Source organism: Malaclemys terrapin, chromosome 15, assembly GCF_027887155.1.
Source record: "Malaclemys terrapin pileata isolate rMalTer1 chromosome 15, rMalTer1.hap1, whole genome shotgun sequence".
Classification (NCBI taxonomy): Eukaryota; Metazoa; Chordata; order Testudines; family Emydidae; genus Malaclemys; species Malaclemys terrapin.
This window is the reverse complement of record NC_071519.1, coordinates 5,961,046-5,974,277: the sequence shown is the minus strand read 5'-3', so window position 1 is coordinate 5,974,277 and position 13,232 is coordinate 5,961,046. Positions and strand designations below refer to the sequence as shown.

At 48.7% G+C, this 13,232-nt stretch overlaps 1 protein-coding gene across 2 annotated transcripts in view; it reads left to right on the top strand.

Annotated features, from left to right (window-relative positions):
* LOC128823020 (zinc finger protein 883-like) overlaps positions 1–13,232 on the top strand; it is a 341,706-nt gene that overhangs the window by 125,213 nt on the left and 203,261 nt on the right. The window lies entirely within an intron of this gene.

Below are 13,232 nucleotides of genomic sequence, written 5' to 3'. Positions count from 1 at the left end.
AGAAATGAATGAGAAAGGGTGGAAATCTGAGGGATTTTGAATCCATTTTTGCAAATTATAGAGAGGAAAGTGGAAAATCAGAGGGATTTTATATCAGTTGTTGATAAGAGGTAAAATCTGAGTATTTCACATCAATATTTGATAAATGAATAGAGAGGAAATGGGCAACATTTGCAAACATTTTCTATCCATGTCCCAGAATCTGAGAAAAAGTGCAAATCAGAGATTTTCATAGTAATTTATAATGAGAGAGACAGGGGAAAATCTCAGGGCATATTCAATTAGAAATAGACAACTAGAGAAAAAGTGGGGCAAATGTTTAGGATATTTTATATGACTCTTTGAGATTTGCAGAGAAAACGTGTCACAAACTATGCAACTGATACCGTGAGAGAAAAACACCAAGATCTGAGGGGATTTTATATTGCTATTAAATAACTAGAGGGAAAAGGGGACTGGATTTTATATGACTGTTCAATAGATAAACAGAAAGTGATGGTTCCCCCCACTGCCACCATTCACATGGGCAGCAGGGAGACCTTTGAGGAGCTGATTGAAGAGGGCAAGGGAGGGGGAGAGGGAGCTGGAAGACTGGGATTGGGAAACTGGAGTCTGGGCATTTCCCATGGGGGACATGTGCTCCTCCCTTCCCCGCCCTTGCAGAGAATGGGCATCTCATCCCATCATAGAATCATAGAATCATAGAATATCAGAGTTGGAAGGGACCTCAAGAGGTCATCTAGTCCAACCCCCTGCTCAAAGCAGGACCAATTCCCAGCTAAATCATCCCAGCCAGGGCTTTGTCAAGCCGGGCCTTAAAAACCTCCAAGGAAGGAGACTCCACCACCTCCCTAGGTAACGCATTCCAGTGTTTCACCACCCTCCTAGTGAAATAGTTTTTCCTGATATCCAACCTGGACCTCCCCCACTGCAACTTGAGACCATTGCTCCTTGTTCTGTCATCTGCCACCACTGAGAACAGCCGAGCTCCATCCTCTTTGGAACCCCCCTTCAGGTAGTTGAAGGCTGCTATCAAATCCCCCCTCATTCTTCTCTTCTGGAGACTAAACAATCCCAGTTCTCTCAGCCTCTCCTCATAAGTCATGTGCTCCAGACCCCTAATCATTTTTGTTGCCCTCCGCTAGACTCTTTCCAATTTTTCCACATCCTTCTTGTAGTGTGGGGCCCAAAACTGGACACAGTATTCCAGATGAGGCCTCACCAATGTCGAATAAAGGGGAACGATCACGTTCCTCGATCTGCTGGCAATGCCCCTACTTATACAGCCCAAAATGCCGTTAGCCTTCTTGGCAACAAGAGCACACTGTTGACTCATATCCAGCTTCTCGTCCACTGTGACCCCTAGGTCCTTTTCAGCAGAACTGCTACCTAGCCATTCGGTCCCTAGTCTGTAGCAGTGCATGGGATTCTTCCATCCTAAGTGCAGGACTCTGCACTTGTCCTTGTTGAACCTCATCAGGTTTTTTTCTGCCCAATCCTCTAATTTGTCTAGGTCCCTCTGTATCCGATCCCTACCCTCTAGTGTATCTACCACGCCTCCTAGTTTAGTGTCATCTGCAAACTTGCTGAGAGTGCAGTCCACACCATCCTCCAGATCATTAATAAAGATATTAAACAAAACCGGCCCCAGGACCGACCCTTGGGGCACTCCACTTGAAACCGGCTGCCAACTAGACATGGAGCCATTGATCACTACCCGTTGAGCCCGACGATCTAGCCAGCTTTCTATCCACCTTACAGTCCATTCATCCAGCCCATACTTCTTTAACTTGGTGGCAAGAATACTGTGGGAGACAGTATCAAAAGCTTTGCTAAAGTCAAGAAATAACACATCCACTGCTTTCCCCTTATCCACAGAGCCAGTTATCTCATCATAGAAGGCAATTAGGTTAGTCAGGCACGACTTCCCCTTCGTGAATCCATGCTGACTGTTCCTGATCACTTTCCTTTCCTCTAAATGTTTCATAATTGATTCCTTGAGGACCTGCTCCATAATCCACTCCAGGGGCAGCCATGTTTTGGGGAATGATTCAGTCGCTGCAGATAAAATAGGTGGGAAAATCCGCCACATCGTAGATTTTTAATTGACATTTGAGAATTATGGAGAGAATGGGGGGAAATCGGGGGAGATGAGAGAGCTGATCATTTGAGGGGAAAGGGCTGAATCTCCCCGGATTTTACAGTAGGGTTACCATATTTGTACACTGAAAAAGGAGGACACTCCATGGGGCCCCTTGCCCTGCTCCAACTCCGCCCCTTCCCTGCTCCCATTCCAACCCTTTCCTACCCAAAGTTCCTGTCCCAACTCCGCCCCCTTTCTGCCCTATTGGCCCCCTTCCCCAAATCCTAGCCCCACCGCCTCCCCTGAGCTCGCCACATTCCCCCTCCCAGCCACCCGAAACAGCCGTTTCCTCCCTGGGCTCCCACCGCTCTCCAGTCCCTGCGCCCCCGGCCGGGCGCTTCCTCCGCGCAGAAGCAGCCAGAGCCGGGGGGCGGGAAGTTGCTTCAGGCCCTGCGCCTGCCCCCGAGCTGGGCATCCCAGCCCCAGCGCACTCCCACCTGCGAGGCTGCACCCCAGCCGCAGGCTCCCTCTCTGGCCGGGCTGGAGCAGAGAAGTGCTGCGTGTGTGGCTTGGGCCTTGCCCCTGGGCTCAAGGGAGCCTCCACCCTGCTCCCAGCCGGACCCGGTGAGGCTGATGCAGCTCAGGCCAGACTGCTGCGGGAGGCGCTGCAACGTGGGCCCTTCCCAGGTGGGGGAGCTCGGGCTCCCGGGAGCCACCACCGCATGCCGAGAAACTTTCCCCTGCACCGGGACCCGGCAGCAGCTCCAGGGGGGAGAGGCAGCCCCAGCTGCATGGACCACTGGCGGGGGGGTTCCTTGCATGGCCGGGACAGAGGGGGGAGACTGAGGCTCTGCCAGAGCCATGGGGAATGCTCAGAGGAGGGAGAAGCAGTCCTTATTCAGTGACAGACCTGTGGGTGGCTATATTACAACAGAAAAACTTCAAAAACAGACTCCAAAGAGAGACTGCAGAGCTAGAATTGATATGCAAACTAGACACAATCAACTCCGGTTTGAATAAGGACTGGGAATGGCTGAGCCATTACAAACATTGACTCTATCTCCCCTTGTAAGTACTCTCACACTTCTTATCAAACTGTCTGTACTCGGCTAGCTTGATTATCACTTCAAAAGTTTTTTTTCTCTTAATTAATTGGCCTCTCAGAGTTGGTAAGACAACTCCCACCTGTTTATGCTCTCTGTATGTGTGTATATATATCTCCTCATTATATGTTCCATTCTATATGCATCCGAAGAAGTGGGCTGTAGTCCACGAAAGCTTATGCTCTAATAAATTTGTTAGTCTCTAAGGTGCCACAAGTACTCCTGTTCTTCTTTTTGCGGATACAGACTAACACGGCTGTTACTCTGAAACTTATCTCCAGTGAGCACCTCTGCCAGAGATACCCCCCCAGCACTCCCAACTGTACCTCCAGGTCCTCCCCCCCCACAGGGTCCTCTTTTGGGGAACCAGCCCCCTTGCCTTAACCTACTGGACCCTGCTCTCCTCCCAGAATCAGGCCAAGAACCCAGGGTTTGCAGGAGACAGATGGGGTAGGAGAAGGCCTGATGCCCAGTGGTGCCACCTCCCATTCCTCTTGTGTCCTCGCAGTGGGCACAGAGTGACTTCATTATCTCTCCTCCCCTCCCCCGACAGGGCATGGGAGTTTGCGCAGAAAAGGCCCCAGGCGCATCAAGTGTCACCTCCCCTCCATGAGAAACACCAACAACTCTGTGAGAGGGACTAACGGAGATTTGAAATGAAACACCAAGCTAGGTACCTTCTCCTAAGCAACAGCTGGGGATAGGCCCTAGGAGTCTTGGCTCTCAGCACTCCCCCCCCCCCCCCGCTCTAACCACTATACCCCACTCCCCTCCTGCAGCTGTGGGAGGGAAACATCTTCAGGCTACTAATCAGTAACTGCTGGTCTACTGGTTACAGTGAGGGGGAGGAGGACTGAGAGGCTGGACTCCTGGGGTCTGTCCCTGCATGTCTATTAGGGAGGGGGTCTAGCTGGGCATTGTCTCTCATCTGCCCTAGTCTTCTAACAAATCTAGAACGTAGTTGTCAGATGCAGGGGTGGCTGCAGGGACACATGATGCCATGGTTTTTTTTCAAGGTCTGATCATCCCTGGGTACATTTCCACATACCCCCCTCCCACTTGGATGGGGGAGACAATGGGGCTGCCTTGTGCCTATTGCAAGCACATGCGAGGAACAGGAGGTACCTAGGGGCCGCCCTTGGGCATTGCACCAGTCTGATGTTATTGACATGAACTGGGACCTTGTTGTAACCAAGGTCCTGTAGTGGCACCAAATCTTGTATCAAGGGGGTCAAATAAGATGTCTAAGACCAGGTTATGGTTTGCTGGTTATGATTATGCTATCTGTATGCATGTATCATTTCTGTATTTAAAGTTATACATATTGGCTCCATACTGTCTGTAGTTCAAACTTGTGCTACGCTTCTGGGTGTCAGCTCTGCCTAGCCTGCTTGATGGCCCATTAAGGACCATTAGCTATACAATTGACCAATTGAAATATAAAGGGACTGTTGCCCCCTTACTAACACTCAGTGGGGGTGTTTTGGCTGGCTAGCTCCCAGCACTAAAAGGGGAAGGGTCGGTGGCAAATCAGGAGCCTAATATTGACAGTCCCCAGGAACAATGAGGAGAGGCCAATGCTCCAGATCAGCCTGATTGACAGGGCGGGCAGCTAATCAGGAAGTCAGGAGGCCAGGGGGGTCCAATCCTCCGTGTGAACTGGAATGGCCTGAGTCAGACAGAGTGGGCCTGAGCTAAATTGCTGGAAGCAGAGCTGCAGCCCCAAAGCCAGAGCACAGCCCAGAGAGAGCAGAGCTGCCCTGGGAGCAGAGCTGCAGCAACCAGAGCCAGAGGGGCCAGACAAGCAGCCAGGAAGCAGGTCAGAGCTGGGAGCAGAGTCACAGAAGCAGCCTGCAGAGCAGACCTGTCCTGGGAGCAGAGCTGTAGCAACCAGAGCCAGAGAGGCCAGAGAAGCAGCCCAGGGAGCTGAAGGCAGAGCAGCAGCAGCAGCTGAGCTGGGGCTGGAGCTGTCAAGAGCTGGGTGCGGGGAGCAGCTGGGGAGAGGAGGGGGAGCCTGGGCAGCAGGCCCAGCACAGGGAGACACCTCAGCCAACAGGCTCTGCAGGCCAGACTTGGAGGGGGATCGTAACCCTGTCAGGACGGGGGCGACGTTGGGAAAAAAGGTCCTGCCACCTAGAGCCTGAGAGCATGTGGCCACCGTCAGAATGTTAGGCCAAAAATATGGAGTATAGAACATTATTTGGCCAGATTAGCCAAAGTTGGGCTAACAGTAGTTGCTGGGCCATTCCTGCCTCTCTGTGAAACCTGAGGGCATACTTGCTTAAGCTACAGAAGATAAGATAGGAGGTGGGGACTGCATTCTTGTACCAGATGTGCTAGGAACAGTTTGTTTGGACAGATGGAGACTTGCAGTCTCCACTCCCTGTTTCTGTTCTTTATCTGTACTCAACTCCCTCTTTTCTCCCAGCCTCTGGTGCATGATGAAAAAGCTGATAAGAAGCTGCTGAGGCATCATGAACTGTTTGTACTGTCAAAGAAGATAGATATGCATGAATATTAGAAGCTTTCTAACTAATAAAGGGGGGTTGGGTTGTTTTAACTATGACGCGACGGAACTGTCTATATAACCTTACTACTTATTGTAATCGGGGCTGGTTCTCTCTGGAGACTTTTTTTTCTCTCTATTGTTGTGTGCACTCTTCAATAAAGAGCTTGTGTTTGGACCTTGCTGGTGTTGCCTGTCTCTCTGCGGTCAGACAATGAACCGTGCCGTCTGGGTTCGAGTCCCTGACAAGAACAAGGGTCCAACCTGCAGTGTCTCTGCAGCACAGCCAGGGCCTGAGAAGGAGCCTGGAACCTACAAGGAACAGACTGTGAACTGGCCTGACATTCCAGAGACCCTGTTTGTGATGTTCCCTGCCACAGAGTGGGGTGATGTGTTTTCCTTTAACTTTTCCCGTTTTTCCTTATTCTTTTTTTAAATTAATTGTTAAACAACTTGTATTTGCTTTAAATTGTATGAAATGATCAGTGGGTCAGGGAGGTGCCCAGTGCAAAGAGAGTACCCCGGAATGGGGACACCCTGTCCTGGGTGACCACAGCAGGGTTGGGGGTTGAGACCCCCAGGAATCCTGGGCCCAGCCTTGTTGGGGTTACGAGGACTCTGCCAGACAGAAGAGTGGAAGGGGAGTCCTCAAGGGCAGGGAGGCCTCTGGGTAAAGGAAGTGGGAGTGAGGACTCAGATCCTTTCGCTAGCCCACTTCACCAGGGTAGTGCAGAAGCCAGGAAAGTTCCCCACAATAGGGGGACCATTCCCCCGCTTACAGAAAGAAGGCAGATACACCTTGTGACTCAGCAAGGTGTGCAGAGACATGCCTATGGACAGAACTCTGAGGTTTTTCCATGCCATGTGATGGACAGCTTGTCTTTGGAGCAAAGAAATCAGAGACCAACTGGCAAGAGACTATAAAAAGCTACTCTTCCATTTTGTCTTCAATCCTGCTTCTTACCTTTGGAGGGACTTTGTTATAAATGGAAGCTCTACACAAAGGACTGATGACACATCCCAGCTGTGGATGTACTCCAGAGATTGGAACCTGCAGTTTATTTCATCACTGCTACAAGCCTAAACCAAGAACTTTGCCATTACTGTATGTAATTGATTTCATTTAACCAATTCGAGCTCTCATCTATATCTTTTTCTTTTTATGAATAAACTTTTAGACTTTAGATTCTAAAGGATTGGCAACAGTGTGATTTGTGGGTAAGTTCTGATTTGTATATTAACCTGGGTCTGGGGCTTGGTCCTTTAGGATCCAGACAACCTCTTTTCTTTTACTGGGGTATTGGTTTTTATAACCATTTGTCCCCATAACGAGTGGCACTGGTGGTGATACTGGGAAACTGGAGTGTCCAAGGGAATTGCTTGCGTGACTTGTGGTTAGCCAGTGAGGTAAAACCAAAGTCCTCTCTTTCTGGCTGGTTTGGTTTGCCTTAGAGATGGAAAAAACCCAGCCTTGGACTGTAACTGCCCTTCTTTAAGCAATTTGTCCTGAACTGGCACTCTCAGTTGGATCCTGCCAAAGCCAACATCATTACAGCCAGCCTAGGCCCCAGCTCACTTCTGAGTTCTATCCTGGTTCTGGGAGTGTAGTGGGGACTAGTGATTAGAGGAGGCTATGGGTGGGCTCCAGGATTCCTGGGTTCTAATCCTTGGTGTCTCACTTTGGGGAATGTTTCCCCCAGTGACTCAGTTTCCCTTGAGTAACTAGAAGCTGATTACTGCCTCTTATGGGGTTGTGGGAAAAGCTGGAAGTCTAGGGGAGTTGGGGGGCATCCTTCCATCTTCCCGCACCATGGTTCTTCCTGTTCCCTCTTGTAGCGCAGTGTCCAAGAGTGTGCTCTCTATGCCATTATCTTTATCATTGATTAAGTTAGTGAACAGAACCAGATCCAGAACTGATCCCTGTAGGTCTCTACTCGACATGGCCTTCCAGCTTGACTGTGAACTGCTGATAACTACTCTCTGGGAACTGTTATCCAACCAGTTATGCACCCACCTCACAGTAGTTTCATCTGTATTTCCCTAGTTTGTTTATGAGGCGATCATGCCACATCTACCACTTCTCTATCCACAAGGCTTGTTACCCTGTCAAAGAAAGCTATTAAGTTGGTTTGACATGATTTCTTCTTGACAAATCTATGCTGACTGTCAATTATCACCCTATTATTTTCTCTCTGTTTGCAAATTGATTGCTTAATTATTTGCTCCATTCTCTTTCCAGGTACTGAAGTTAAGAAGACTGATCTGTAATTCCCCGGGCTGTCCTTATTTCCCTTTTTATGGATTGGCACAATATTTGCCCTTTACCAGTCCTCTGGCATCTCTCCCGTCTTCCATGACTTTTCAAAGATAATCGCTAATGGCCCAGATATTTCCTCAGTCAGCTCCTTGAGTATTCTAGGATGCGTTTCATCAGGCCCTAGTGACTTAAAGATATCAAACTTGTCTAAGTAATTTTTAACTTGTTCTTTCCCTATTTCAGCCTCTAATCCTCCCTCATTTTCACTGGCATTCACTATGTTAGACGTCCAATTGCTACGAACCTCTGTGGTGAAAACTGAAACAAAAAAGTGCAATTTCCATGTTTTCTGTTATTGTTTCTCCCCTCCACCCCCACCATTGAGTAACAGGCCTTGTGACATTATTGATCTAATCTGGGACCATATAGATCATTGTTGCAACCAAGGTCCTGTAGTGGCACCCAAATCTTGTATAAAGGGGGTCAAATGGGGTATCTAAGACAAGGCTATGGTTTACTGGTTATGATTATGCTGTCTATATGTGTGTATCAATTTTGTAGTTGAAGTTATGAATATTGGCTCTATACTGTCTGTTTTTCAAACTTATGCTATGCTGCTGGGTGACATCCCAGACAAACTGGTGTTAGTTCTGCCTAGCCTGCTTGATGGCCCATTAAGGACCATCAGCTATACAATGGACCCATTGAGAGAAGGCAGATACGCCTTGTAACCCAGCAAAGTATGCAAGGACTGGCCCATGTGACTCCAGACTCCATTTTGCTGTAATTTTCCACAGTAAGAACAAAGGTGTTCTTACACCTGGAAAAGACTATACAAGGCTGATGCCTCATCTCCATCTTGTCTTTAATCCTGCTTCATACCTCTGGAGGAACTTTGCTACAAGCTGAAGCTTTGAACAAAGGACTGAGGCCCCATCCCAGCGGGGGATGTATTCCAGAGACTTGATTTGAACCTGCAGTTTATTCTATCGCTGCTGCAAGCCTGAACCAAGAACTTTGCCATTACTGTATGTAATTGATTCCATTTAACCAATTCTAACTCTCATCTCTATCTTTTTCCTTTTATGAATAAACCTTTAGATTTTAGATTCTAAAGGATTGGCAACAGCGTGATCTGTGGGTAAGATCTGATTTGTATATTGACCTGGGTCTGGGGCTTGGTCCTTTGGAATCAGGAGAACCTTTTTCTGTTACTTGGGTATTGGTTTTCATAACCATTTGTCCCCATAACGAGTGGCACTGGTGGTGATACTGGGAAAGTGGAGTGTCTAAGGAGATTGCTTGTGAGACTTGCGGTTAGCCAGTGGGGTGAGACCGAAGTCCTCTTAGTCTGGCTGGTTTGGTTTGCCTTAGAGGTGGAAAAAACCCCAGCCTTGGGCTCTAACTGCCCCGTCTGAGCAATTTGTCCTGAGTTGGCACTCTCAGTTGGGTTCCGCCAGAACCGCATTGTCACAGGCCTACCTTGTCCTTCGTCTTTCCCTTGCTTCAAATGTATTTACAGAATGTTTTCTTATTATCCTTTGTCTCTAGCTAGTTTGATCTCATTTTGTGCCTTGGCCTTTCTAATTTTGTCCCTACATACTTGTGTTATTTGTTAATAGCATCCTGTGTAACTTGACCTAGTTTCCACTTTTTGTAGGACTCTGTTTTGAGTTTCAGATAATTGATGATCTCCTAGTGAAGCCAGGCTGGTCTCTTGCCATATTTCCTATCCTGGGAGGTAGTTTGTGCTTGTGTCCTAAATAATGTCTCTGAAAAACTGTCAACTCTCTTGAACCGTTGTTCCCCTTAGACTTGCTTCCAGTGGGATCTTACTCACCAACTCACTGAGTTTGCTAAAGTCCACCTTCTTGAAATCCATTATCTTTATTGTGCTGTTTTCCCACCTACCGTTCCTTACAGTCATGAACTCTACCATTTCATGATCACTTTCACCCAAGCTGCCCTCCACTTTCAGACTCTGAGCCAGTTCCTCCCTATTTGTCAAAATCAAATCTAGAACAGGCTCTCCCCAGTAGCTTTCTCTGCCTTCTGACATAAACAAATTCTCTCCACTATATTCCTGATTTACAACTATTGGTTGATGTACATTAGTCTATTACATGTCAATAGTCCTATTGTCAATACTATTTCTAGTAAATAAATGTGTTAGTCTCTAAGATGCCACAAGTACTCCTTGTTCTTTTAGCCCCAGTTATTGCTTCCAACATATAAATCCTGCATTCACAGACACACAAAATATCCCTAAGGAATTAGAATCACCTGCTGCCTTCCCCTGGCCTGCTGGATCCCCAAACCAGGATGCTTTTCAGCCCCAGCCCATGTGCCCCCTATTCCCAGTGCCCCCAATCCCAACCCTCAGCACCTCCTTTTTTACAGTGCTCCTCAATCCTGACCTACGCAGGGCTGGCTTTAGGCTGATTCAGCCAATTCGGCTGAATCAGGCCCCGCGCCACAGCTCTCCACCCCGCCCCCAACTCACTTCCCCCCTCCTCCCCTCCCCTGAATCAGAGGTTCGCGGGAAGTCCAAAAAGAAGCAGGGGTGGGCAGACAGGCAGGCAGCACCAGGTAAGCTGGTGTGGCAGGGGGCGCGAGAAGGACTCCGGGAAGGCGCTGCATGGCCCAGTCCAGCCCTGGCCGAGCAGCTCACTCCGGCCCCGGTTCCGGCCGAGCGCACCGGCCCGGCCCCGGCCAAGCACCCCCCGCCCCAGTGGCTCCGGCTCGGCTCGGCTCCGATGGTGGCTGTGTGAGTGCTATGCCAAAATTGATATTAATGCCACTAAAAAAGGCTGGGCATGGCTGGTACAAAAGGAATTGGTTAAGGAGGTGGTGCGCATTCAGGATATGGCCTGTGCCATAGGGTACTATAATTTCTCTATAGATGGTAATATCTGTCCTGCAAGTGAGGCAGGATTTTGTGTACCAGTCACTGGCACTATCCAAATAGGAGCCCATGCCTTTTGGCCAACAAAAAAGGGTAAGGCTGTCACTGAAACGGTCATCATTCATGAACATCTGCAAAAGTTACTTGTTGATCTATTTCCACCTGTAAAATTCTTACAGTTGGATATACATGACTTAGTAACCAGGACAAAGGAGTCCCTAATACCAATAGCCCACTTAATACAACAGCAAATGCGTGAAGTGGACGAGGTTCAAGAGGCAGTGGAAACACCCTGGTGGGCAATCCCCGAGGATGTAACTTTACATCCAGTAGTTCGCACTCTAAGCATCATCCTCATGGGAATCCAGGCCCTAACTGTGATGGTTTTAATAGGAATGTGTTGCTATATGATCCGTCATACAAGACGCGCTAAGTTACAAGGTCGAGTGAATAAGGGAATGGAAATGGCAATCAACACTGTGATTGTACACCCAAATAGTCATTTCACAGAGTAAGGAGTTAAGGCACAGTAATTAATATATGTATCCATATAGATTCCCATTTAGTAATAGACAAGTTAGGATAAGTCATTTATTTTATAATCAATATATAAGTTGTTATATAATTTTATATTCCGGGCATAGTTTGTATGTCCCCACAAAGCCCTTGATAGATATCAGATAGACTGCCAAACCCCACATATGTGTGGTCCCGGGCCTAACATTCCCAGGCCCACCATATGGGATTGAAAAACTAATTGGATAATAAAAGCTGTCTGCCAGTCGTACGAGGGAATGTGCAGACTAGGCAGACGGATGGGGCATGAATGTATGGATGGTAAAATAAGGTAACTACCTCACAGTGGTATCTTCAGTCCACGCATTATGCTTTTCCGGGACGATGGGTAAACATCCTCCCCTTAAAAAAACAAAAAGTGGGGGAATGTAGTAAGTGAAGGCAACATAGTAAAGGCCTAATGAAGGCCCAGTATGAGGCCTGAACCAAACTAAAGTAATGGTCAAGGCTTTGCTAGCATAGAAAGCAAAGTTAAGCTGTGAGCAAAAGGCAGGCCCTGCTCACAGAAGTTGGCAAGGAAAGGGCTGATGTTGCAGAAATACATATTCATTTAGCATAGTTATAGTATAAACATGGTACCAAGAGATACCATACCGGAACATTCCACAGATAACAGGGAACAGACCGACCCATCCCAATGACAGGGGAAAAAGGGTGAAATGATGGATAGAGTTGTTTTGATTGAACCAACAGGTACAAGGTGCGAGGCGGCACCTTACTGCATAGAGGGGTTGTACCTTGCTACGTAGAGGGGTTGCACCTCAATACGTCAGGAGTGATGTGTAACTTGTTTGTACCTGTGTATAAGAATGTGTCCCTGGGGTGGTGTCTTTGTCCGGCTGAGGGGGCAGTGGAAAGTCCCGCCACTGAGCTGAGTCCATTGCCGAGCGGCACTTTCTAGCAGTATGCCCGGTAGACTAAGTAATCTACGGGGAACTGAAATTGTGTCAGGGTCGCAATAAACCTGGCCGAGGTGCCTTTGTATCTTAGTAGACTCTGTGGTCATTGGGGGTTCTCTTGGGGTCTGCTGTGTCAGCTATCTGCGCAGAGCTGGGGCAGCACACAGAGGGAACACAAGCACGCAGCCGAGTGATATCAACAGGAGAAAGCAGAAGCACCACACCGGTAGCCTCTCACAACACTTCCCTCCAGCAGCAGGTGCTTCCGACTCCTTCGTGAAGTTTTTGTTTCAAAATTTGTGTGTGTGAATCTGCTTGCTGGAGCCTGACATTACAAACCCAGGGGTGAGATTTCTGAGGATTTACTCACTGAGTTCCCTCCCCCTCTCACCGCTCTCCTGAATGCAGAGGCAGCCAGTTTCATCCAGGTATTTCACACCCCAGGCCCCCTGAGTCTCATCTGACTGTATTTACCAGTGATACTGATCATGGGCAGTGGCTATAAGAGGCTAATGGAGGCTGAAGGGGCAAGAACTGCTGGATGTGATGCACCTCCCTTGGGGGGTGCTGGGCTGCCACCTTTGGAGCTCTGCTGCCACAAGCTCCCGACAAGTGGGGGAGGCACCAGCGCTTGGACCATGGCCCTGCCTGGGCTTGATTCCAAGGCCCCCCTCCAGCCAGCCTCTTACTGCATGGCCCCACCCGATCTGCTTCTCTTCCCACACTCACTCTGCCTCTCCCCACAAGGTCTCCCCCAGCCACTGCTCATGCTTCTCTGGGGGAGGGGTCAGAGAGTCGCCAGCAGAAGGTGGGAAGGGCCTTGGGGAAGTGGTGTTAAGGCATGAACTGCAGGTGTCTCAGGGGAGGGGTCAGAGATGAGTGGGTGGCAGACAAAGGGGAGGG